The following is a 26,149-nucleotide window of genomic DNA, read 5'->3' as shown; positions in this document are numbered from 1 at the left end:
AAATCATATTTAATTTTAATGCGATTCTTTTCTATAATTGAGTCCGTCCGTAACTGCTAGACCTGTTTTTTTAATTTAGGCATGATTCCCGTAACAATAGGGTTAGACTTATAAAGCGTAGCAGCTCTATAATCAGTACTAGAAAATTTGTTCTTTCATTTCAAACATGATAATTTTTATACACAGATGACAGACGGAAATTTCTAATCATAGAGTAATTTTGTATTGTAAAAAGTAAATATCTTTAAGACAAGTAAATTTATTCCGAATATTTTATATTTCAAATTCAACTGATACAAGATAAAAGGTAGTTACAATTATCATTTTTTTTTCATTTCTCAATGAAAGCTAGGTATCTTCTTAACACCTGAAAAATAAAAAAATAATTAATAAAGAACATTTTGTATGTGTTTGATAAAAATTGGCATGCAAAGTTTGAAACCTAGAGGACAATTAACATTCCTAATTTAAAGAAAAAAGCACGGAACGAAAAATTTCATTGAAATCATCGTTTATATGTTCCAATGGAGACATACAACTGGCGAAAAAGCATTAAAAACTTTTAAATGGCTATAAAAAGTGAAAGACTTTACTTAAATTAGTTGGTATTTATATAAAGGATGACAACATCTTCAAATAGCGAGGCAAATAAAAAGTCATTAATTATGGACAGAGTTAGTTAAAGAGCAGATGTTCAGTTTAGAAAAAGAATGAGAATATACCAAAGAAAATCACGATTCCTTAAAACATAGGGTTTGTGTCTTTTTAAACATGGCCGACAGACAGACAGAAAGTAACAAAGTAGGTTGGATGCGCATTTGCCCTAGAACACTTATACTGAAAATTTCAGCCGTATCTTCAAGGTTCCTCCCTCCCCCCCGCCCCCCCCCCCCCCCCTACCCACATAAATTTTGTCCCCTTACCTGAACCAATGAATTTTCTTTAAACTGTGCCAGGGGGGCGTAGGACAACACAAACCAATTACGCATCAAGTGCGGTAGATATCAAATTTGGGGGGGGGGGGGGGGTACCCGTTCCCCCTCTCACAGTGTTGTTGAACTGGTTTTGATACTTTGACTCCAACTGCTCTGAAAAATAATTGAACTGTTAACAAAAAAAATTTGTGACAAGACAGACAGACCGGCAGAACCCAGGGAGGGAGGAGACATTGAGCTGTTAATTAAACTAGTCCCCAAATTATTATAATAACGTAGTCTTATTCTTTGGCTTAAACAACTTTGGGGACTTACATTAAAACTTGATGGGTTTGTTCATTAAGTTGAGTGTCCAAACATTTCAAGTTAAACCACTAATTGTAATTTAGAGAAGAGGTAATTTAATTTTGTTCCTATCATTATTGGGGATGTACATATTGTACATCAATTAATCGGCCAGTGTCTTATGAGGGTATCTTAGCGAGAAAAAAAATTGAGGGCTAGTGGAATAACCAGCCCGTAGTCCCCACCCTCATTTATCCCAATGATGATACATAAAATTATCCCTTCGGTAGACTAAACTTAGTGGTTGAAACATTAGAACACTCAACTTAATGAACCGACCAATAAAAATTCACTTTAGTCCCCAAAGTTGCTAACTCAACGAATAAGAAAACTTTAGGGACTAGTGAAATATCCAGCCCAATGTGCCCTTCCTCCCTGGGATATAATAGTTAAAAACGACTTAAGAAAAGCTACCCTGTATAGGAGAACAATATCGGTTCAGCGGTACCTGTTTTTCTCTGCACTCTATTCTAATATGACCAGCACGGCCACACTTGTAGCATGTCTTAGTTCCAGCGTCAGGACAATCCTTCACTATGTGCCCAACCTAAATATTTACACAATCATTATAAACAAAATTACTCCTTTCATAAATAAGAGCTATTAACAGGGGTGTATATTCTGCAAATTTGAGCCATCTAAAGGAGGGGGAGGGGGGGGGGGGTGGCGCACAGCGAGCACAGGAATCCAATTTTCACTATATGCCCAACCTAAATTTTTACACAATCATTAGTAATAAAATCAACCCATCTGCAAATAAGAATTATTAGTTAAAAGTTCAATCACTATTAGCTCATATATCAACCAATCAAAATTTGTTAAAAAGTTTTTCTTTGCAATAAGAAAACCCTGCCTAACAGCGTTGGTAGTTTTATACTTAATTAACAAGAAGTTTCAGCAGTCTATCTATTGTAGTTTCATCATAACATTATAACAGGCAGATTGACATTTTAAGGGGGGGGGGGGGGGTTAATGCAACCATCTCGTAATCAGTGATTAAATGGTACTTAGAATTCGAATTTATATCTGAACTTTTGCATGAGTAGTCCTTGGTAGGTCTATTTTCCCTAAATCGAACAAAAAGTTGGAAAAGTAACGGCTAACGGCTGGCGGCTCAGCCGTTTTGCCATTTTTTGGATATCTATATTGCAAATTAGTCACGAAACCTACCTCCACATAATACTCTTTTCCACTCCAAAACGCTATCAAACGGTTTTAGACGGTAGCTTTTGGTACTAGAAGTTTTAAAAATGGTTATTACTATCATTCAACATGAATTAAACCAAAAATATGTTTTAAAAAGATGATTTTTACGTAATTTATGATGAATTTACCCTGAAAATAGGCAAAAAACGGCTAAACGGCTGAGCCGCCAGCCGTTACTTTTCCAACTTTTTGTTCGATTTAGGGAAAATAGAAAAGGATTACTCATGCTAAAGTTCAGATCAAAATTCGAATTCTAAGTGCCATTTAATCACTGATTACGAGATGGTTGCATTAAACCCCCCCCCCTTTTAGAGTAGTTTCGCTAATAAAAATAAATATGTCCATGTCGTTTGTAGCATAAATGACAAGACAGACCGACGGACAAAGCAAAATTCTAAACTGGATGCTCATTAGTAAAGAGAATCTTTGTAAAAAAAAATACATCTCGACTTTCTTTTACCCGTACCGTATCTAGCATTCTTGCTGATTGATATAGGGAATCTAGGGTTGGGCCGGATACTTTTTTGGTCGGATACCGGATACCGGATATCCGGTTGATTTCAAATGCCGGATATCCGGTATCCGGCAAATATCCGGTTATCCGGCCAAATTACCGGATATCCGGCTAAATTACCAGATATTAAAGTAGCAAAAAAATTTATTAATAAACTTTTGAGATTTCATATATGAAATTTACATAAAGATAAACATATTCAAAAAATGTTCTTCTAGCTTCAATAATAAGAAAATTATAGCCATATAAAATTTTAAAAAGCAGAGATTTTTGGTGTAAAATATAAAAAAAGTTATAGCCGGATATCCGGCCGGATAGTTTCAATATCCGGTATCCGGCCGGATATTGAAAATGGCCGGATATCCGGCCACACCGGATATCCGGCCCAACCCTAGAATCAACACACAAAAAATCAATAGTTAATCTTGAAAAGCAGCAAATAAAATTACATTTTCCCCATAGTGTTAAGTATCAACGTAAAAACAAATTGAATTAAAGAGCATCTTAGTTATTAATCGAATCGAATTATAGACAGCTTTTCGCGACTTGAAATCCAAATTTTAAAGAACCAGTTTTGGTAGCCTAAGGGACTGAAGGTCAGGACTAACAAAACTAAAATTGATTTTATTTTAATGTTCGTGGAAAAATGTCTAATACGATGCTATATAAAATTATTTAGTATGTCTAAGAGCCGGTTTTAATCCAGCGAATGTTAATCGGTTTCGAAGCCAAATTGAAAAGTTCCTACCTACGCCATTTCATCTGTAGTACCAGCGTACTAACTAACAAAGTTAATTAAAGAATAGTTTTGCTCAGAGAAAGAGGGGACAACGGGATGTTTATTACACTAGTCACAAAAGTTTTATAATAATATTTTCTTATTCATTGACTTGACAACTTTAGGGACTTTAGTAAATTTGGATTGGTTGGTTTTCTTAGTTGAGTGTTCAAACGTTTTAACCACCAATTCTAATCTATAAAAGGTGTATTATCATTGGGACTGTACATCAATTTATCAACTATTGCCTTATCCCTTTAGATCCCTGAGCTTCGCAATAAAACTCCTACCTACGCCATCACATCTGTAGCAAACACTGGAGCTAGGACCTCCACCACCTGCACCCCCCCCCCCCTTTTCCACGACGGTAATCCCCCGGTCACCACCGCTAGGACACTCGCAGGCAAAAGGGCCAGTCTGGTCGCACCTAATAATAATGGATTTATTCCAGTATGGCTTTGAAACGGATCAATATTCGCTGGATTAATGCTGGTTCTAAGCCATACTGAAAAATCATGTATCGTATCGTATTATATCCAGTTTTGTCAGTTCGTGCCTTTGGCATCTCGGGTATAACAAATCTAGTTTTAATCTAATATTTGTGCATTTTTATATACGCGGAAAGCTGTGATAAATTACTAAATTATACGCTTTATCTTACACCAGGTTTTCATGTTCTCTAATAAAGTGAAACATATAGCGGGCTAAAATAACCACCCACCCTCCCTTCCTACTAGATAAACGAACCAACTTATAAATAACAAAGGAAATGGCAGCCTAAATTGAAGACAATTTTTTTCTCTGTTATAATATCCACGTATATTATTCTATTCCATTATTTCAGAGGTCTAAATCTCCCTCTATATAAAGTTAAGTTTTTTTTTGTCTTTAGCTTAAGATTTCGATGACTAAGGGGGGGGGTGGGGGGAATTCTGACACTTTTGCGTAAACAGTGATTATAGGCTTTGTCTTTGGAGTGAGAGGATAGGTTATTTAACAAAAAAGTTTCCTTTTGGGGTGTAGTTTTCTTATTTAAAAAAAAAAATTGGATTCGGCCTCCAGGTTCCGGTACTCCAGGCCTCCAGGTGGATTCTGGACAGGTAAAAAAAAAATTTCAAGATAGAACAAAACTTATTTAACAAAAGTTACTACTTTATGGATGGTATGAACTAATTTGAAGAAAATTTTGAAATCGGGCTCCAGGTTCAGGTACTACAGGCCTCCAGGTGGATCCTGGACAGGTAAAAATTGAAAATTTTTACTTTAAAAGTTAGAACAAAACTTATTTAACAAAGGTGGCTTCTTTCTAGATGGTATGAACTAATTTGAAGAAAATTTTGAAATCTGGCTCCAGGTTCAGGTACTGCAGGCCTCCAGGTGGATCCTGGACAGGTAAAAATTGAAAATTTTTACTTTAAAAGTTAGAACAAAACTTATTTAACAAAAGTGGCTTCTTTAAAGATGGTTTTAACTAATTTGAAGAAAATTTTGAAATCGGGCTCCAGGTTCAGGTACTGCAGGCTTCCAGGTGGATCCTGGACAGGTAAAAATTGAAAATTTTTATTTTTAAAGTTAGAACAAAACAAACCTGAAGCCCGATTTCAAAATTTTCTTCAAATTAGTTCATACCATCCATAAAGTAGCAACTTTTGTTGAATAAGTTTTGTTCTAACTTGAATTTTTTTTATTTACCTGTCCAGAATCCACCTGGAGGCCTGGAGTACCGGAACCTGGAGGCCGAATCCAATTTTTTTTTTAAAATAGGAAAACTACATCCCAAAAGGAAACTTTTTTGTTAAATAACCTATCCTCTCACTCCAAAGACAAAGCCTATAATCACTGTTTACGCAAAAGTGTCAGAACTTCCCCCCCTCCCTTATCTAGCCGTTTAATTTATCTTAATTTTAAAGAGACGTATTTTTAAGTAAATATTTCTTAAATCAATCGCGTGAGTGAGGGATGGTGAGGGGGGGGGGGGGGAGAACGCCCTCACCTAAGAAGATTCTTAAATAGGGGACGGTATGGACTCGAAGGGTATCCCCCCCTTACCAAAAAAATCTATGTATTAAGAACTCGTAGAATGTTCTATCTTTTAGTGATATTAATTTAGAGCAATTAACAAAATTATATTAATACCTTAATTGAAGCTTAACTAGGGAAGAAGCTGAAATAGTCAACATCCGAGTGATGTGATTTCTGAACTGCATTTTGTCTGAAAATTAAATACTTTGTAAAGAATTTCTGATAGAAAAACACCAAACTCCCCCACAAATATCAGGTACGTACTTGAGGTGGGATGGGGAAGTCGACCCCTCCCCCCAGGGCCCTCTTACCCTCTTAGTAAATTTTGGTTTAAATTAAAAAACAATATGAGAGGGAGAATTTTTTTCTATGGACAATTTATCTTGGGAGGATGGAGATACCATCCTCCAAAATAGTTATAAACCTTCCCTGGACACATAAGAATATTCACTGTTAAGGAAAATCATGATGAGGGCTTTTTGAGATTCTTCACTACAGACAAAAAAACTTACTTATCCTATTATATAAAGTAGTAAGCCTTATTTGTCTGTCCCGAAGGATCTCGCTAACCGCTGAACCGATTTTGTTCTCCATTGCAGTGAAGCTTCTTATAGGTCTTGGGAAGGTTTTAAACTAATTTTGGAGAGGGTGTCTTTACCCCCCTCCCCCCAAAAATATTTTTAAAACTCTTTTGAAACTAAAATTTAAAATGGGATGAAGTCGACTTTTCCCCCTCCTATCAGTGCCCCTAGAGGCTTCTAGGGGCGTAGCCGCTAGTACATTCTATAATCGGATGTAATTTATGCATTAACTATTAATTCTTTTTCAGCCGAGAGACATAACCACTTAATCCATTATCGGCGCCTGTAAAATTAAAATAATATGAAAATCAAGTTCAATTTAAATTCATCTAGATAAAAATCAGTTGGACATACAAGAAATTGTACTCTACATGATATATTTTAATGCCCAAATAACAGTAATTCAGGGTCACCTTAATGAATATACTCCTTCCCATCCTGTGTGCCCATTATAACCTCGGGAATGGCAAAAACGTAAAAAAACACAGGACAATTAATATGATAACTATGTACGACGTACGTTGAACGTTCTACTATATTACTAATTTTGCTTAAATAGAAAAACTTTCAGAAACAATTACAAACGTGTTGTTTATTTTATATAATTTTCCAGTCAGCTGTTTATGTTGTCTGCTTCAAATTAATGGAGGGGAAGTAATGAAAAAAGGGAAGAGTGGAAATACTAGACTAACCTATTCCGAACCTAGAAAAGAGTTAATATATGTGTCACAGTAGAATTGTGGTGTCAATTTTGTTATGTAATTTTAATGGCTGATTTGAATTTCCAAAAAGAACATGACTTATTTCATCAATTTCTCTGTGCCTGGTTCATATTTTAATGAATAATTTACATCTACAGATAGCTTAACGGTTAGGAAAAGTCAAGAACTATGCGAAAAAGTTTAATTTTAGCTATAATGAGAGAAAAAAGCAATTTATTGCACATTTTATAGAATACGGAAAATTTCTTCCTTTCCCCGTACCTTATAAAAATCGGCGGAAAAAGCCGTTTTTTAAGCAAACAAAAGCGCGTTTTGCTCTATCTGTGAGATATTATGAATGAGATAATGTTAAGATTTGATATTAAGATGAGAAAAATTCTCGTTCACAGTCCCTTTAACAGGGTAGCTTCTCATAGGTCCCAGGAAGATTTATAACTTTTCTTGGGGGGTGGAACACCCCTAACCCTCCCCCCCCCAAAAAAATGAAAAATAACCCCTCCAAAAAAAAAAATTTCCACCTTCAAAATTTTTTTTAATAGGTAGGTACTTTCTCTTAAAATCTAAAATAAGAAATTGGGTTATCAAATTCGACTCCTCCCTCCTCAAGTGCCCTAGGGGCCTCTAGGGGCGTAGCCGCTAGTATATTATATATATGAAGTAGCTGTGCAACTAAATAAAAAATTCAACAAAAAAACTATCACGAGAGCATTACATAATTGAACATGAATTCACAGGAATAAAGGAACAAGACAATATAAAGAATTAAAGAAAGAGCTCAAATTAAGGGGGGGGGGGGGTTGATGCAACCATTTTGTAATCAATGCGCATATGTCGCTTAGAATTCGAATTTTGTTATGAAACTTGGCATGCGTAATCTTTGGTAGATCTATTTTCCCTAATTTAAACAAAAAGTTGTAGAAGTAACCGATAGCGGCTTCGTGTTTAATGATGCCAATTACCATTTTTTTTTCAATTTCTAGTAGCAGTCGCTACCGGCTAGAACAAGATGTAAACGGCTAGGAGAGGCCAAGAGTATGATGTTTAGATAGGGCTTGTGACATTTTTATGGGAAAATAGCCGAAAACGGCCTAACGGCTGAGCCGACAGCCTTTACTTTTGCAACTTTTTGTTCAATTTAGTGAAAAGAGACCTACATAGGATTTTCATAACGAAATTCGGATTCTAAGTGCCATTTGCAAATTAATTACGAAATGGTTGCATTTAAAATCCCCCCTTTACACACCTTTACTTCCCATAAAAATTATTATCCACTTTAAGGTGGGTAAGATTAGATTAATATTAATTGTACTTAAAAAAAAAAAAAAAAATTTGGGAACCTAATAGAATCTTAATTGAATTTTACAAACCATAGGTGTCAAAACTTAATTTAAATCTACAAAGGAGCAATTTTGTATATTGAAATTGTGGTTGTACATAAATTTTTCGTCGATTGTCCTAACCCGTAATATACCTGGGTACTTTTATTAAAATATTTTTTAAAATCACAATGAAAGATTGATCTACAACCTAATGTATTTGTCTACTCAAAAGGAAAAAGTAAAGAATAACATCAGCGGTTTCCCCTAAAAGCGCCTAGTCAAGCACAGATTATCGCCAACCCCCTTCCCCTACTTTGAAGTAAATTGGAAAAAAGGGGGGTTGATTTTTCGTTTGTTTAGGTCAGGTTAAGTTATATTGGATACTGTATTCCCGTAGTAGGGTAAAGTCATGGGAATACATGCAGGCACTTTTAGGGAAAGCACCGATAAAGCAATTGACATTAATCAAGGAAAGCAAGGAAGAAACGATAAGGGGTAGTTGCACAAAGTGCATTTAAACTTGAATTTATTGAACTGCATATTTTTTTATGTTCAATAGTTTAAACTACCTACATCTTTATGATCTATAGGTATTTGAAAGAATTTAAATTTTCTACAAGGTAGTTTTAAAAATATCAAGACTTGAAAATCATATTTTTTGGATTTTTGCATTTTAAATGGCTGTCCTGTATTCACAAAAACATTCTGATGACTATTTTGATGGTGTCTAATTGATTGCTATTTATTGTAATAAAAAATTAATTATGTTAGATGATATTCTTGTAATTTTTGCTTGCAATCAATCTTGTCAAATGCACTTCATGCAAGTATCCCTTCAATGGAAATATACAAACGTCATATGATTTAAATCAGTTTTTAGCGAAAAGAAAAAAGAACATTTTAACAAATAACTACTGCTTTGGGTAGGTGTTCGTCCCGGTGTCCCCGCATTTGGTCCCATTTGCCTGTGTAGTCAGCACATTCTTGCCAAAGTTTATCTAGATTTGTGGGCAGGTGAATGACGAGTAAGGTTATCCTATTGACATTCCTGAAAGTAAAGATATTGATCAGGTTGTACAAACTATCAGTGTATAAAAAAAGCAGACTAGACCATAAAAAATGCATTTAAATCTTAATTGATCGAGTTAGATTTAAGTGCAATAATATGAAAAGAATTTTCACTAGTTTTAAGTTCAAAAATTGGTTTTAAATACCTAACAACTTATCATTTGAAATTACTCTTAATAATATTGATTAGGTACTTTATCTGACCCCTGACTATAAATCCAAGCTACTTACATCTATTTTTTCATTCTTTTAAATTGACCAAAAATCTCTACTTCATTTGTCCATTCATTCGGTGTCTACCGTTTTTAGCTATCGAATGCTGCCCGTCTATCTATCTATCTAAAAACTTACTTAACAGTCCCATTGACAAGTCCCACACAGAGTCTCAACACCTCGCTCTTGTCTCCTCTGGTGGCTTGACCGCCGACTACAGCTGTACCTCATTCAGACCTTTGCCACCGCCTTAAGGTTGTTCGTTGTCAACAACATCAGCCTAAAAAACACAGAAAAAATAAGTTTAGTATCTTTGGTAAAGGGAAAGTTGCATGAAGTGCAAAAAATGATTTCGAGCAGAAGTTACGAGTATACCATAAAACATATATAACTTTGTATTACAATAAATTAGGGTTGGCAATCCAATCCGGAATCTGTTCAATTTATGGAAATATTTGAATCTGCAATCCGTTATTTTAATAGCGGATTCGGATGTTAATTGTTAAGCTAAAATCAGCATCTTGAGTTTTTTTGTCTAAATATATATTTTAATTTTTAACAAAGTTAGGTTAGGTTGAGTAAGGGTTAGCAAATGGGCGATGTAGGGTCTAGAAATAGGAGAAAAGCTTTTGTAAAAGTATGAAAAAACGCTGCTTTAGATTCTTCCCAGTACCCGATAAAATTTAATTCCCTAATTTATTTTAAAAGGGGCCTTTTAAAATATTGCTAGAATCCGAGATCTGAAGATCTGGAATCCGTCAAAAAAAAAATCCGGAATCCACGGATTGATCTGTTTCATTTTTGGGCGGATTTTTGTAAGCATTCGAATCCAAATCAGGTCCAAAAATTGGACGGATTGCCAACCCTACAATAAAAAATACCAAACAATAAGATATCACAAAAATAGTCAATGTGCTGTTTTGTGAAAATAAGCCAACTATATCCATTGTATATATCGCAAGAATACGATTTTCATTTCTTGATATTATTAAAACTACATGGTAGAAATTAAAATGTAGTTCAAACTATTAAAAAGGGTAAAATTAGCAGTTCACAAAATTTAAGTTTAAATGCATTTCGTGCAACTACCCCTTTAGTTATTTTAATATGTGTTTTTTTGTTTTAAATAAAGACTTTTTGCAAGACCTTTTTTCTTTTGAAATGAATTTATTAGTCCCAGTGTAGTATTTATATATTATTATATACAAGTAATAGGGTGTAAGTCTGTATGTCTGTATCTTGATAAATACTGGACAGAGAAGGTTTTTCTGTACAGTAAAATTTATCATAGGTCCAGGTAAGGTTTAAGGTTTGTAACTTTGTTAAAGCAAATAACCCCAAAAAAGAGTTAAAGCACTGAAATTAGGCATAGCATTTGCTTTTTCCGTGGGGAGACGGCGGCAGAACTGCTGTTTTTGCCGAAAACCGCCGTAAATTTTTGTCTTATTTCAAAAACTGCCATTTAGATAATTTTTAACCTTCTGAGAGAAACTTTTTTTGTTCAGTTCCAAATTCTTTAAAACAACAGCCATGCCAAAGGGATCTATCCACGAACGAGAGCAAGTGATTCTAAGCACCTTCCGGCATTTATCCATAGTATTTTTTTAGTGAATATACTAGGTTTAAGTTTATTATTTGGTTTATCGACTAAAAAGTTAGGTATCACCATGGTTTTATATAGGGTTGGCAATCCGTATCTGAATCTGGAATCCGGAATCCGCCTAATTTTTTGGCCAATTTTGGAATCTGAATCCGGAAACCGTTTTTAAATAGCGGATTCGGATTCTTAATCCTTATACTAAAGTAACAGGATGTCTGTTTGTCTGTGTGTTTGTACCAAAGGATCTCACTAACCGCTGAACCGATCGGGTTCTCCATAACAGGGTAGCTTCTCATAGGTCCAGGGAAGGTTTTCAACTATTTTGGGGAGGGTACCACCACCCTCCCAAGAGAAATCGCCCCTAGAAAAAATAACCCTCCCCAAAAAGAGACTTGAACGAAGCATAAACCAATTATTTCTCTAATTAGATATTTCAAATAAAAAAAAAACATTCAAAGTGCCACTAGAGGCCTCTAGGGGCGAAGCCGCTAGTTGGTAGACTAAAATTAGAGCCTAGAGTTTTTAATACTTGTCATTATTATCATCTATAACACAAAGTAGAATGATGTCTGTCCGTCCGCCTGTGTGTCTGTCTGGCCATCCCTTAAGATCTTGGTAACCACTGAACCGATCGGATTCTACTTTTCAGGGTATATACCTATTGGTCCTGTGGTGGTTTTAAGCTATTTTCTTGGAGGATGGTACACCCCCAACCCCCCCTCTCACAAAAAAATTTTTTTTTTGTTTATTGGGGAAGTTGGTTCACAGCTCCTAGAGGCTGGGGGCAAAGCCGCTAGGTATATATAACATCTTTTAAAATCTTGTTCGATTCTCGGAAGTGAATTATAGAAAACACCAAGAACGTTAATTTTTAGGACATATGTAGCAATTAAATTTTCAATTTTTTAAAAAGCCTTTTAAAATATTGCTAGAATCTGGAATCCACGAGAATCCGCTATTTTTTTGGACGGATTCTTGTAAGAATCCGAATCCGGTCCAAAAATTTGACGGATTGCCATCCCTAGTTTTATATGAAAAAAAAATTAAAAGCAAAGCATTTTTGGTGCAATATTATCAAATGTTTTGATGTTTCAAACTGCTTTTTAAAGCTTTTACACAAAAGTAGGTATATTATTTTGATTAAAAATGTTTATGTAGAAAAAGGGTTGGTACCATGTAATATTGTAAACAGTTTAATCTAAGTACTTTTGCAATTTACAGCATTTAATGCTTTTCTGCCGTGTTATTTTATTTTGTCCTTTGAACTCAAAAAGCATTTGATGATATTGGATCAAAAAACGATTTACATTTTAAAGTTTTTTTCATATAAAACCATGGTAAAACCAAACTTTTTAGTTGATAACTAGTATATTCACTAAAAAAATACTAAGGATCAATGCTGGAAGGTGCTTAGAATCACTTGCTCCCGTATGTGGATAGTTCCCTTTCATTGATGTAAACCTTTTTTAAAGTTGAGTTGTAGTTTAGTTTCAAAAAGTACACGACCGCCCCCTCCCATTTAAAAAAAATTAGGTATACCTATCTTGCCAAATTACATTACATAATTTTCATTCTAAGTGCTATTTCCCTTATGTTTCCACCAAAATTGGGATATTTGGAACTAAAAATTATATAGGTATATTTAATATTTCATTCATACTTGATAGCGGTATACAACATTTCTTATGAAAAAATTAAATTAAGCAAAACTACAATTTACTTTATTACTAACTAGAGGCGAAGCCCCTAGAACCTCTAGGGATACTTAAGGTTAGAGGGCAAATTCGACCCGGCTACCTCCATCTTTCAATTTGAGTTTTAAAAAGAAAATACCTAGTTTATTTTGGGGGGTAACCTTTAATTGGGAGGGTGAAGATACACTCCCCAATTATAGGTAAAAACCTTCCCTGGACCTGTAACAAAATTTATTGTAAAGGAGAACAATATCAGTTCAGCGGTTAGCAAGATCCTTCGCTAAAGACAAAAAAATACTTTATATAATAGGATTACTACGCAAGCATCCAAAAACAGTACCTGCATCTGGATGTTCATCTTCTGGGCGCTGTACTATGCCTGGCTTTCTGACTGGGTCAGCTAAATAGAAAGAAAAGTATGGCTACATTTTGTAAATTTAGTGAATTAATGCATTGGTAGCAAGTTTATTAGATGAACCATTCATGTATCCTATATCAAAATAAAAAATCAATGACCCATTGGAGAAAAAAAGCACGAAGTGCATTTAAAGAGTTAAGGTACTTTGAGTAGTGTACTTAAATATGCCTTAGTAGAATATATTAGGCATTGGATAGATATGATTATGTGTAAAAGAATTTTTAACTTTGACCTGACCAAACTTTTTTTATTTGACAATAATTCACAACAGTTATATAAAAATGAACCGAGGTTCCCTTAGGGCAAGTTCTCTAAAGTTAAAGAACATAAAAAATAACATCCGGTTCTTCATAGGACAGGTTTTCTATGGATAGGTACTTTAAAAAATAAAGAAAACCATCTGGTTTTCTGACGATATACACATTATCTCCACAAACTAACTAACCATACAATATAAACATATTAATATATATACTCCTTTGTAAGTTTTACATCAATATTACAAAAATATACATATCATAGAATACTCTTGTACCTAATTATTTTGTTGTATAAAAAGTTAAAAGCTCTAGGTATTAATTAGTAAATGCGATCAAAAGTTGTATCAAATGATTTTGCCATAGGTATATAACATGTAAAAACTTTGAAAATAAAAATGAAAAAGTCATTTTTTTTAGGAAAATCCCTGGCCAAATCTTTTAATTTTAATCAATAACTTTATATTATGCATTACTATATTATTTAAAAAGAAAAAAATTAACAATATTTTTTAAAATGCACTTCATGCAACTATCCCTTTTAAAAAAAAAACGATGATTATGTTTCATTACTAATACTGCATGTAGGCATTAATTAGGGCATACATTGACTTTACATAAGGGGAGGGGTAGTAAACGGTGCCGTTTATTTGTAATCTGTGAGTAAAATGGACAAAATATGGAGGTAGATTTTGAAACTTGGTACATAAGCCTTGTGCAATACGTACTAATTGTAAATAAAAAAATTCTTTATATTAGGTTAGGCAGGGTGTCGGAGCCGTTTAATTTTGATGCGGCTCCGGCTCCTACCTTAAAATTAATATATCAATTTTTGTTCATTATTGAAATTGATAAAATAAAATAAATAATATAAAATATTTTGCTTTTATTTGATTAAAGCTATATAAAAGTAGAAGGATGTGTGTCTATTTGTTAAGTAACAATAGTTTTTCAGTTTATTATATGGAAATAGACCGTTGCCAAATTATATTATTACTTTAAAAAATCACTTTTAGCTAATCTGGAGCCGGAGCCGTTTTTAACGAAAAATACGTCTCCGGATCCACCAAATATGTTGCTGCTCCCGGCTCCCAGCTCCGGCTACGAAACACTTACACTTAACCCCTGTAGGCATCTCCCTTATCCCTATGGGGTTGGCCTCCGATTTGCCGAATTATTTTAATTAATGTCCTTAAGAATAGACACAGTGTTTTCGAGAAGAAAAAAAAAACAATTAAAGTAAGTCTCTACACAAAAATAGACCAAAAAGCCTAGAAAACCCATTTCCGCAGTTCTTCTTACTAAACCTAACCTAAAAATTTTTAAAAAATGGACTTTTTTCAATTTAGATCTAGTACCTAATAGACTAGGCATATGCACCAAGTTACAAGATTCTAGATCAATATTTAGCCCATTTGATCACGGTTTCCGAACAGAATGAACGTAGTAACCCCTCCACCCCACCGCCCCCCTTAAATATTACTTTCAGACAAATAAATGAGAAATTGACATGATACACAATTGTTTAGGAGTTTTGTTTAACAATAACAATATTTATAACAAGCGTCCTTATTTAATACAAAAATAGGAGAAACAGATATGTAGATGGAATGAAAGAGTAGAATAGCAACATAAAAGTAACATTTTCGAATACTATTTTTTTAATATTAATAAAATCTAGAGAACCACAGAGTCCAGAAACTCGTGGTACCCCTGATTATTTTTATATATGGGCACCTAAGATCTAATAGAGTAGCCATTAAGTTACTAAGTATACAAAGCTATTAGCTTTCGATGTTAGATTAAAATAAAAATATCTTGTTTATCTATCAAAATTTCCTTGAATTTAAAAAGGAAAGAAAGGGTAGGTGTGTTGGAATGATTTTCTTGTATTCCCTGGCAAGTTCGAACCCATTAATTCCCTTTTCCTTACACCAGAGAATGTGTGTGTTACGCGGCATTCCTAACTATCTCCGCGCTTCGCACAAACAAAACAAACAAAGAGGCGCACATTTTTTCCTTGATGATTCCCATGTGAAGAGCTACGTGAATAAAAATAATGTATTGGTTGAATATACATGCGCTCTAATCCGTGGAAGATCTCAAATAAGCCTTCCTGCTTAGTTTGACATCATAATGTGGTAAGAATTTATCTTTAATTCTTAATAATAAGTGTAGTATGGTATATTTTCACGAAGAAATTTAAAACATTAATTTTTCAACAAATAGACCATTTAACTGCTAACTTTTAACATACGAATATTTTCCTTAATTTTATTGATCATTTGAATCTAAAATTTTCAATTTCTGATGCTATTTAATATGTTTCGTGCCAATTTAAAGTTTTTTAGAAATTTTATATTTTTAATTAAATTGAAATCACGCAACCTCGATCTACAAAAATAATAAACCATTAATATTATGTAATTAATTTTTATATTTTTGTTTTAGATTCACTGTTTTCATGGTAATAAATACACATTCGTAAACATTCACATGTTGGTCATTCGGAGGGCTTGAGATTAAGATTTCGAGAACGGCAAGGCATGCGTTCCGAAACAATGAAAACAAGACAGAACAGATGCGACTAAGAAAATATCTGTGAAGTTTTGTGAATGTGTTGGTTGTGATACCTTACCACGCATTATTATAATCGTAATCAGTACAGTTAATTATTGTGACAATCATGGGTCCTAAAAAGAATAAAGGCGCTCAACTGGGATTACGGCTGCGCCCAGCCGTCGAGGCCCTAACCAGTGAACTAAATAAAGTGATGAAGTTGGTCAGTGAATCTTCAGAGCTTGATGTTAGACATTTCACTAAGGAGTCAATCCTTGTCCATGACAAGTTCGTGACATTCGATAGCATTATGGTCGGTTTTAGCAAGCTTGGTGTGAGAATCCAAGAGCTTGAGGAGTTTAGTGACATTTATTCTAATATAATTACTGTGCAAAAGGATTATAACGCTCTAAAAGATGCTCTAGATGCTATGGAGGAGCTTAGTGACATTCAAAGTGTTGTTGATTTAGTTGGTGATAATTTGCCTGACCATAAGGCTGAACTATATGATCGATGCTTAAAGATTGTGAAAGTTATTAAAGGGTCATACTTTCCCTTACCAGAACCAATTATAAACACTTTGTCTGCTTTGATGAAACGGCTGGCCGAGGTTAAGCTTGAACCTGTGAAGCCGCCTACAATGACGGCGGGTGCTTCGACAGCATCGCCGTTTGTGTCGCCGTTTGGCACACCACAGTTCGGCACCGGTTCTATATTCACGCCAGGATATATGAATCGTGTCGACGAACGCCTTCTTCCAAGCTTTGACGGCTCAGAGTCAGCCTACGTAAGTTTCAAGGACAATTTTAAAAAGCTTACCGTAGGGCAGGACCCGTCATATTTACAGTTATTGTTGAGCAGTGAAAAGGTTTGCAAAAATAAAGAGTTGAGACTTCAGTTAATTCAGATTCAATCGCATGAATCTCAATGGGCTTACCTCGACGCACGTTTTAAGTCCAAAACACGTCAGATGCTCTGCCTTTTCAACCAATGGGAGAAGAAGCCTAAACCGTCGGACTCCAACCAGATTGTGACAGTCTTAGCAGAGTTTGGTGGTGCAGTTAGCCAGCTCGAGCAGCTGACTAAAGATGATGATGATGAGGAAGTCACCACAAGCCAGTGGTTGACCGTGATCCTGTTGGAAATGTTATCCAAGAAGTTGCCACGTGATTTCCAGGACAAGCTCAACCTGGCGTTGGGCTCGATGGATACCCCAAATATTCCTAAGCTGTTGAAGATTATAGAGGAACAGCGTGGCGCCATTTTGATGAGGTGTTCAATTGATGTAGACACCCCCTCCAAGAAGAAAGGTAATCCTGCGGCCGCAGCTACAGCCGTTGGTAAACCTGGGTCTCCAGCTAAGACCAAGAAGAAACAGCCTTGCCCGTCGGAAGGTTGTAACTCTGATCACCTGTTGTTTAAGTGCTCCAAGTTTAGGGATATGTCTGTTCCTGAACGCAAAGTCTTCATCAAGAAGATAGGCGCCTGTTTGCTCTGCTTACAAAAAGGGCATCGGGTGGCCGATTGTCCCAGAGCCGATAAACTTGGCAGCTGTACCATAGACAGTTGCAACCAGCCCCATAATTCATTGTTACATGAATCAGTTGCGGGTGGACAAGTTGCGGCAGTGTATGAATCACAATTGTTTAGCAAGAACAATTTTATGCTGATGTTGCAGCAGGTCCCGGCATTGGCGGCTGACAAACGTCAAGTCACCGTCAATGCCATGTGGGACTCTGGAGCAAATTTGACGTTGATTTCTAGAAGTATTGCCAAGAAGTTAGAGTTGCCATCAACTGGTCGCACAGCTACTATTTCTCTGGCAGATGGAAAGAGCCAAGCATGTCCTACAGTTAAGATTTGTTTGGTTGACCGCAACCGGAATTCACATATTCTGGAGGCGGCGGTAGTGCCCAGCATTGGTACTGAAGAAGGGTTGCGTTCTATTGATCCTACAGCCGCCGCCGACATTTTCAACATGAAGCCTGATAATTTTTCTATGGTCGACGGTAAGATTGATATTCTTATCGGCCATTTAACACCAGCTATGTTCCCGTGTGCAGATAAAATGGTTGGTGATTCTAGACTGTACAGAAGCTTATTTGGTACAGGCTATTTAGTTGTGTCTGCAGATGGCAGGACTGTTGCTAATCCTGTCGCCTGTAAAGCTGTGAAGTTGGAGGTCAGCAAGATGGAGTTCCTGAGTACTGAGAGTTTGGGAATACAGCCGCCATCAATGTGCAGCGGTTGTAAGAACTGCCGTCATTGCGCCGCCATAGCCGCCGGGCAGTCCGCCTTGGACGTGCGTAAGCGGCAGCTGATTGAAGAAGGTCTGACATTAGATCTTGAGAACCATATTTGGACGGCCTCATATCCCTACAAGCAGCCGCCAAGTGTGTTATTTGATAATTCAGAGCAGGCCTATAAGATCTGCTTACGTGACCGGCAGAGAATGATTAAAAAGGGTGAATACAACACCTTCTGCCAAGTGTTCCAAGAAGCTGTGTCTCGTGGAGTGTATCAGAAAGCTTCGCCAGAAGACCTAGCTTATACTAAGCCCGTGTATTATTCGAGCCTAGTCTGCGCATATAAAGAGTCTATTTCCACGCCATTGAGGATATGCGCCAATTCTAGCCTCTGCTGCAAGGGGCTAAGCCTCAATAGTATTATGATGGACGGCCCAGTTCCATTATATACTCTGATGCACAATCTTATCCGGTTCAGAAGTTATAAGTGTGCATTCGTGGCTGATATTCAGAAGTTCTACAATTCATTATTAGCTACCTATGAAGATTCTCAGCTGAAACGTGTTTTTTTCGCTGATACAGTTGATGGAGAGCCAGAGGTCTACCTCACCAAAACCATCAACTTTGGTGAGGCCTTGGCTGGCGATATGGCCGTGACCGCCCTCAGACTCACTGGTCGTATTTTTGGTGGACGTTCCCAGCAGGATGTTCAAGATGTTTATGGATCTGAGAAGATTAGAGGTTGTGACGTTGTAGCCCAGCAGGATGTGTGGAGAGATGTTCAGCAACCACTCAGTTCTGAATTTATTTTGTATCAAGATCCTCCATCGGTCAAATTGGAGACTTGTACTTACGTGGATGACTGTTTGAGCGGTCATAACAGTAAACCTGAAGCTGTCTAGCTGGTCCAAGAGCTGGAAGATATGATTGCACCTGGCAATTTCAAGTTTAAATCTGTTGTTTATTCTGGAGATGATGTTGACAGTGTAAAAGTTCTGGGCCTTGTTTGGGACCCTAAACAGGATAAGTTGTTCCTACCTGTCAGAGCCAACCACGGCGAGAAGATTAAGGGTAGAAAGTTACTAGAGGATCTGGACCTGGAGGACCTCTGGAGAAGTCTACCTGAGTTGATAACTAAACGTGAAGTTTGGAGAATTGTGCAACAACTTTACGACCCAATGGGTCTAGCAGCGCCATTGCTGCTTAAATCCAAGCTTTGTCTGCGCTCAGTTTGCATACATGGATGCAACTGGGATGATGTTATACCTGGAGAGTTAAGGTCGGAGCTCGTGTCCAGCCTCCAGGACTGTTCGGCACTTGGAAATGTGTCGTTCAGACGTTCGATGGTTCCTGATAAGCCGTTGGGGCTTCCAATGCTTGTTGGTTTCTGCGATGCATCTAACCAGGCCTATGCAGCCATCACCTATCTGAGATGGCCAGTTCCTGGAGGATATGATGTAGTTTTGTGTTGCGCCAAGTCACGTGTCGCACCAGTGAAGATAGAGTCTATACCAAGGTTAGAAATGCTTAGTTGTCTAATTTTGGCAAGGCTTGTGGATACTGTTGTCAGAGCCCTACCTTTCAACATTTCTGGCAAAGTATTTTTTAGTGATAGCAGCTGTGCCCTAGCTCAGCTATCCAGTGACAGTGTTATGTTAAAGTGATCGCGAAGCTAATTTTTCAAATTGCATTTTTATTTACCTTTTCTTATCTTTTAAATAATTTTCATTGAATAATGCCTTAAAAATTCCATAAAGGTAGAAATAAATTAATTAAGGATGCCGAGATCCACTTCTCACAAAAATACCACAACAATCTGTGCACTTATAAGACTAAGGAAAAATCACCCTTTTCTTTGCTTACACATAAAAACAACGAAATTTATACTACAAAAAATTTGTTGTACTACACCTCTTTTGAAATAAATGTTCAAACTTGGTTTACAATTAAATATAAAACCTGCGTTAATTTCGTAAAATCAGTTACCAAATATTGATATATCTATGCAGGTACACTAACATATGAAAAATTGTTGAAATCTTCAGAAAATACATGATTTAAGAATAAAATTGGGCAAAAAGAATAAACAAATTTACATATTTATACATATCTAGCAAAAAAATTAGCAGTCTTACTAAAGGTTTTCCATAAACAAAAGCAATCTTTTTTTTCTCCCAATTATCGGAAAAGAGTCAAATTTTTCTAAATACCTGCCTATATTTAAACCCTAGATATCCAAATTTTGTTTTTTATTTAATTTTTTTAAAGCCTTAAATTCATATTCCTACAATTAATATACATAAGTTTCAACTAAACATTATTTAAATGAAAAATCCATATAAAATAAACATTCAGGGCCCATTATTTTAAGTAGTTGTCTGTTTCATTCAACAGAGTTGGGGATTTAAAACAAAAAGGTCGTCAATTAAATAAAATCTGGATAATATATAAGTTGATTTTAATTAATTTTTATCCAGTAATATCACTGTTTCATTCACACAGAGTTGGGTCTTTGAAACAAAAAGGTTGTTTATCATTGAAAATCCTGATAACATAGATCATGCTTTTCAAGGACGTCCAAGCATTTTTATTGGGGTGGGGGGGAAGAATTAAAAATTACAATTTCTGAGATGCCTACAGCATCACAAAGTTCATTTTGGGGGGAGAAATCTTTATGTCATAGAGTTAGTGACGTGTAAGCTTTTTTATTTTAAGGGGGGTAAAAATTAAAAATTTTGGGGATGCCTACCCCTTTATCCTCCACCCCCTAGGACGTCCCTGGTGATATTATGTAAAATCTCGACAACTTGGTTAAACAAGTTTATTAATTTATTGATTTATAATCATACAGATTTTGTTTATAAACCCAACTTATATTAGCCGTTTGTATTTCCCTCTTTCTTTCTTCGTCCCCTCTCTTACCTGTCATTGTACAAATGGTACCAACAAATTTTGTTAAGTTGAAATATAGAAACCAAACATTTTTGAATATTGTAAAAGTTGCAGTCCCTTCAGTGTATTTTAAGTTATAAGTTTGGACCAATATAGGACAATTTCAATAACTATAATAAGTAAATAATTGTATTCCCATAACTGAAAAGACATGTTATTTTATAAACTGACTTGATTTAATATCTCAGGAACCATCTTTACGTAATTTTGTTTAGTATTAAAATAAAGCCTTGCTTTAATTATTGTACATCCATATATAACAGATTTATATATAAATTTATTAAAAGAATAAAATTTGTGTGCTCTTTATCCTATTCCATGTTTTGAAGAATAAACTTTAATACAATCAAGTTCTGTGGTGTCCGTACTCTGTCTGTGTGTATGTGTGTGTGTGTTTAATTCAACCTGTCTGTACTCAAATAACGCCTATCTTAGAAAACACTTACAGCAAAACCTTTAATTAATTCACATTTTAAAGTTTGTTTCTTTTAAATATCTTCTATAAATTTTAGTTAATTAATCAAATATAATCTAAGCAAGAATTTTACCCCAAAATAAAACAAAACCTTAATATCTGTAAAAACTTTCTCAATTGATAATAAAACTTTAAAATCCCCCAATTATGTGGGGGCCTATTCGTATTTTTAGCTCTGCAGTATGATTCCAAAAGAGAGTACAAACACACAGACAAACATCCTGTTACTTTATTAGTAACAGGATGTTTGTGTGTCTGTATATTTGTACCAAAGGATCTCGCTAACTGCTGAACCAATCAGGTTTTCTTAACATGGTAGATTCTCATAGGTCCCGGAAAGATTTGTAACTATTTTGGGGGAGGGTACCACCACCTTCCTAAGAGAAATCAAAAAAATTATGTTTCTTGATTTAACAAAGAGCATTCAATGAAACATAAATGTCAAACGCAACATAGACATATTTTAAATATAAAAAAACATTTAAAGTACCATTAGAGGCCTCTAGGGGCGTAGCCACTAGTTAGAGATAAAAAGCTTGGACTTTATCTTAACAATTTTTAATAAATGAATGTGTCTTTATACAAAATGAATATAATTAAGTCATATTAATGATATCAAAATATATTCTTATTAATATATTGATTGCTAAATATAAAACAATGCTTTGCTTTTTAAAATGTTTTTAGAAAAGCATTTTCTGAGGTAAGCATTTTTTGAGATAGGCGTTAATTAAGATGATACATTATTGATGGTCCCGAGAATAGCTTAATTTTATAGTTTCAATTATAATATTATCAATTGCCTGTATGTATCCTGTTCAATGGTTATATTACATTTTATCATACATATACAAAGCAATTAACTGATTTCAAATGATTTTTAATGTCACATATCTAAAGCCATGTAAATATGTAGAATTAGATATTCATATAAATTTTTAAATAAAGGAAAAAATGAAAATCCAGGTACCATTATCAGTAATATCCCTTACCATATATGGCTTTATTTCTGTGACCATCGAAAGAAAATTTTAAATCTATCCGTAGATAACAATTTCAACATTTTTTGGTTAGTTTAATACGGTATGTAACAAAAGCTTTTATTTTACTATAAATTTGCAAGTAAACTTCAACTAAAAGATTGTTATTTGTCGATTTTGATAGGTTTTTAGATATGTATAATAAAACACAAAATACAACGATGTTTTCAAGGGAATAAATTCGTTTTTTTAAAGTTTGATTTATTTTTAAATGGGAAGTATTTAAGACTTAATTCTCAAAAAAGTAATCTTAAAAAACATTAATCAGTGACATATATCAACTTAATTCCAGCTTCGTGAACACTTTAAATGTTTTTAACAGTCATCGTGTTTCCGAGATACAACAGTTGACGAGCCCTGAATATTAAAAATGTCCGGGAGAGGAGATGAGGCTCTTGAGGCCGCTGCTGGAGGCCCTAGGAAGATTATGAAGGACAGCCCAGGTGTTGTCTTGCTCAGCCGCCACAACAGGCTGGCGCGGCTCATCCTTCAACAGTCCCACGATGAATTGGGACATGGAGGCCATCGTAAAACGTTGGCGCAAAGCCGCAGGTATGCATGGATCACACATGGCCGCATGGAGGCTATGAAAGTGGTCAAGAGTTGTGCTGCATGTTCCATTGAATATGCCAAGCGTTCGAGTCCCGCAATTGCTAATATTCTGCCAGATCGTGTCGAGCCCTCTGTGCCCTTCAAGGAGGTGCATATGGACCTTGCGGGGCCGATCGAAGTTACGAAGCCTGGCGTTGGCACCAGGAGTTCCAAGACCAAGTACAAAGTTTGGTTGTTGATTGTGGCCTGTAGATTTACACAGGCTGTGTTTGTTGATGTGTTGACCGATTATTCAACTGAAGCCGTGCTGGTCGGCTTGAGAAAACTTCAGGCGTTTTACAATATGCCTAGAAGGGTTACTACAGACAGAGGCACCAATATGGCTGGTGCCAAACGAATTATGGATGAACTGTTGAAGGATACCAGGATGCATTTTGAATGGCATCTTGTGCCCACCGCAGCACACTCGTTCGTAGGTACTGTGGAGAGGCAGGTTGGGCTGGTCAAGCGTGTGTTGAACAAGAAGTTGGCTGGTGCTACTGTAACCTTCAATGATTTATTGGTGTTGTGTGCTGAGACTGCAAGAGTCTTGAATTCTAAGCCATTGACCTATGCTACCCAAGGAGATGACGTCAATTGCTGGAGAATAATTTCACCTGCTGATCTGTTAGGCGGCAGGACCAACGATGCAATCTGCACCTTCGAGACAGGTTGTAAAGAGCCTATCACCAGGAGGCTGGAGAACTTGGAGGAGTTGACCCGTCAGTTCCATCAGGTGTACAAGGAGCAGCTCATGCCTGAGCTACTCAAGTCCGTCAAGTGGCGCAGCAACAAGGTGCTGCTCGAGCTGGGAGACGTGGTGCTGATCGACGATAGCACAAATTTGATGAAGAAGTTCAGATTGGGGCGTGTGGAAGAAGTGCGCCCAGGTGGGAGGACCGTGGTTTGCAAGTTCAAATTATCAGATGACGCAGCCGCCACGAGTAACGAGACTTCCGCAAGACGTCTGCTCAAGATCAATCTACCCAAAGTTTAGTATAAGTATCGTTCTTGTTTAACTTTGAATTTTTATTTTTACGGTAGATTTATCAGATTTTTTTCGAAAGACAAAAAACGCAAATTTTGACGCAATTTCGTTTAAACTTTCAAATCGACGCAAGATTTTTTTCATTTGAAATGCAAACTTAAGTTATTTATACGTTTCCGCAAGATTTTTCAATGATTTAAGTCTTTCCGGGACCAGGGATTTTTTTCGCGGAAATTTTCCTAGGTACCTACGCAAACATGAACATTTTTATCCTCGTTTGATTGAAATTCGACATGATAAAAAAGTAACACAATGAGATTTTTTACATCATACAAATATTTCTTTAAGATTTATTATAATCACATAGATAATTTAATATTACATATATATTAAAATTATTTCTATTTACCTTTTAACCGATGTACCTAAAGAAAAATGCAGATTTTTTTTACCTTGAATTAAGTAGATTCTTTGAGTTCGAAGATTTAAGCTTAATAAGACCGCTCTATAGTGTATCTTAGCTCTGTTACCTCGGCCAGACATACTACAGAACGGCAAAACTAAAGCATAAGATAATTTATTTCGATTGCTTTGATTGATGATTTTAACGTTTCTTGAATTATTCATGATTCTTTTAATTTTAATTTGATTTAAACATCACTAATTATGTTTATTTTCAGTTGATGGAGCCCTGCGCCAGAAATCCTGTCGGAAATTATGCAGTATCAAAAATTGTGATGGAAAGACATAACGTCCGTCAGGATAGCTGGAACATGGCATTATTAATATTTGAAAGATTGGTTAGTTTGTATCTTGAGGGGTTCATTCTAACTGAGGCCCCAAATTGTCTTAATTTTGACTGTATGAATATGTACAAGTTGCTTTCTTCTTAAAACAGAGAGAAATTGCAAACTCAGCATTTAGAAAAGTTCTTTTCTTATAATTGAGCTTTTGTTTTATTTTAGTAATTTAATTTGCATATTTCAATTGCAATTTTATTTTACGCAATTTTGATCCACGAAGATTTAAAATTATGAAATTTTAATTTTCCGATGTTTGATGATTTTTTACAGTCATATTTTATTTAGATTTAAGTATCTATTTTATTAAAACATGTTAGATTTAAGGATTTTACCTATCTTATCTAAGAAATGTCTAGATGTAAGCCCGAGTATTTTTCCGCTGGAGAAAATGCTTAATTTTGAGAAGTTTTTATGAAAATTTTACTTTTCTTTTCTAGCAAAAAGATTTAGTAGAAAAGAAAAATGTCATTATTTAATCTTTCTTTCTTTTGATTTAAAAGTTTGAGTTGATTATTTAATTATTGATGCGATTTTTAACATAAAAATTATTTGCCTATTATTATGTAGGTACCTAATCAAAGTTTAGGTACTATTGATTATTAATTCATGTATTCGCAATTACATGGTCTGTAATTCTAACTTTAATTGAGATTATGAGGCCATGATATAATGAGATGTGTGAGTGGTAAATGTGCATTTCATGAATGTTGAATGCTTTTCCCATTCCTTATTCCTATCCTTATGTGGTAGTGGAGTCGGTTTGAGTTATTGTGGTGTTCGTAAGTTACCATAATTAATTTTGGGCCTGATGGCCATGCCATTT

The 26,149-nt window shown here is 35.4% G+C and overlaps 1 long non-coding RNA gene across 2 annotated transcripts in view; it reads right to left on the bottom strand.

The window, feature by feature from the left end:
- Positions 1–243: 243 nt before the first annotated feature.
- LOC145316990 (uncharacterized) overlaps positions 244–26,149 on the bottom strand; it is a 28,139-nt gene continuing 2,233 nt past the window's right edge. The window contains exons 2-7 of one of the 2 annotated variants that reach the window (XR_013878803.1): positions 13,338–13,397; positions 9,842–9,983; positions 5,915–9,470; positions 4,069–4,205; positions 1,729–1,827; positions 244–367 (exon numbers count right to left, since the gene is read on the bottom strand). This is a non-coding gene — a long non-coding RNA (uncharacterized LOC145316990). Of the gene's footprint in view, positions 368–923; positions 1,089–1,728; positions 1,828–4,068; positions 4,206–5,914; positions 9,471–9,841; positions 9,984–13,337; positions 13,398–26,149 lie in introns of those variants that run through there. The other variant, XR_013878802.1, reaches the window with a different exon arrangement.

The sequence above is a fragment of the Acartia tonsa genome, chromosome 4 (genome assembly GCF_053477335.1).
Source record: "Acartia tonsa isolate MP-2025a chromosome 4, ASM5347733v1, whole genome shotgun sequence".
Classification (NCBI taxonomy): domain Eukaryota; kingdom Metazoa; phylum Arthropoda; class Copepoda; order Calanoida; family Acartiidae; genus Acartia; species Acartia tonsa.
The sequence above is the reverse complement of the archived record's forward strand: the minus strand, read 5'-3'. Positions and strand labels throughout refer to the sequence as shown.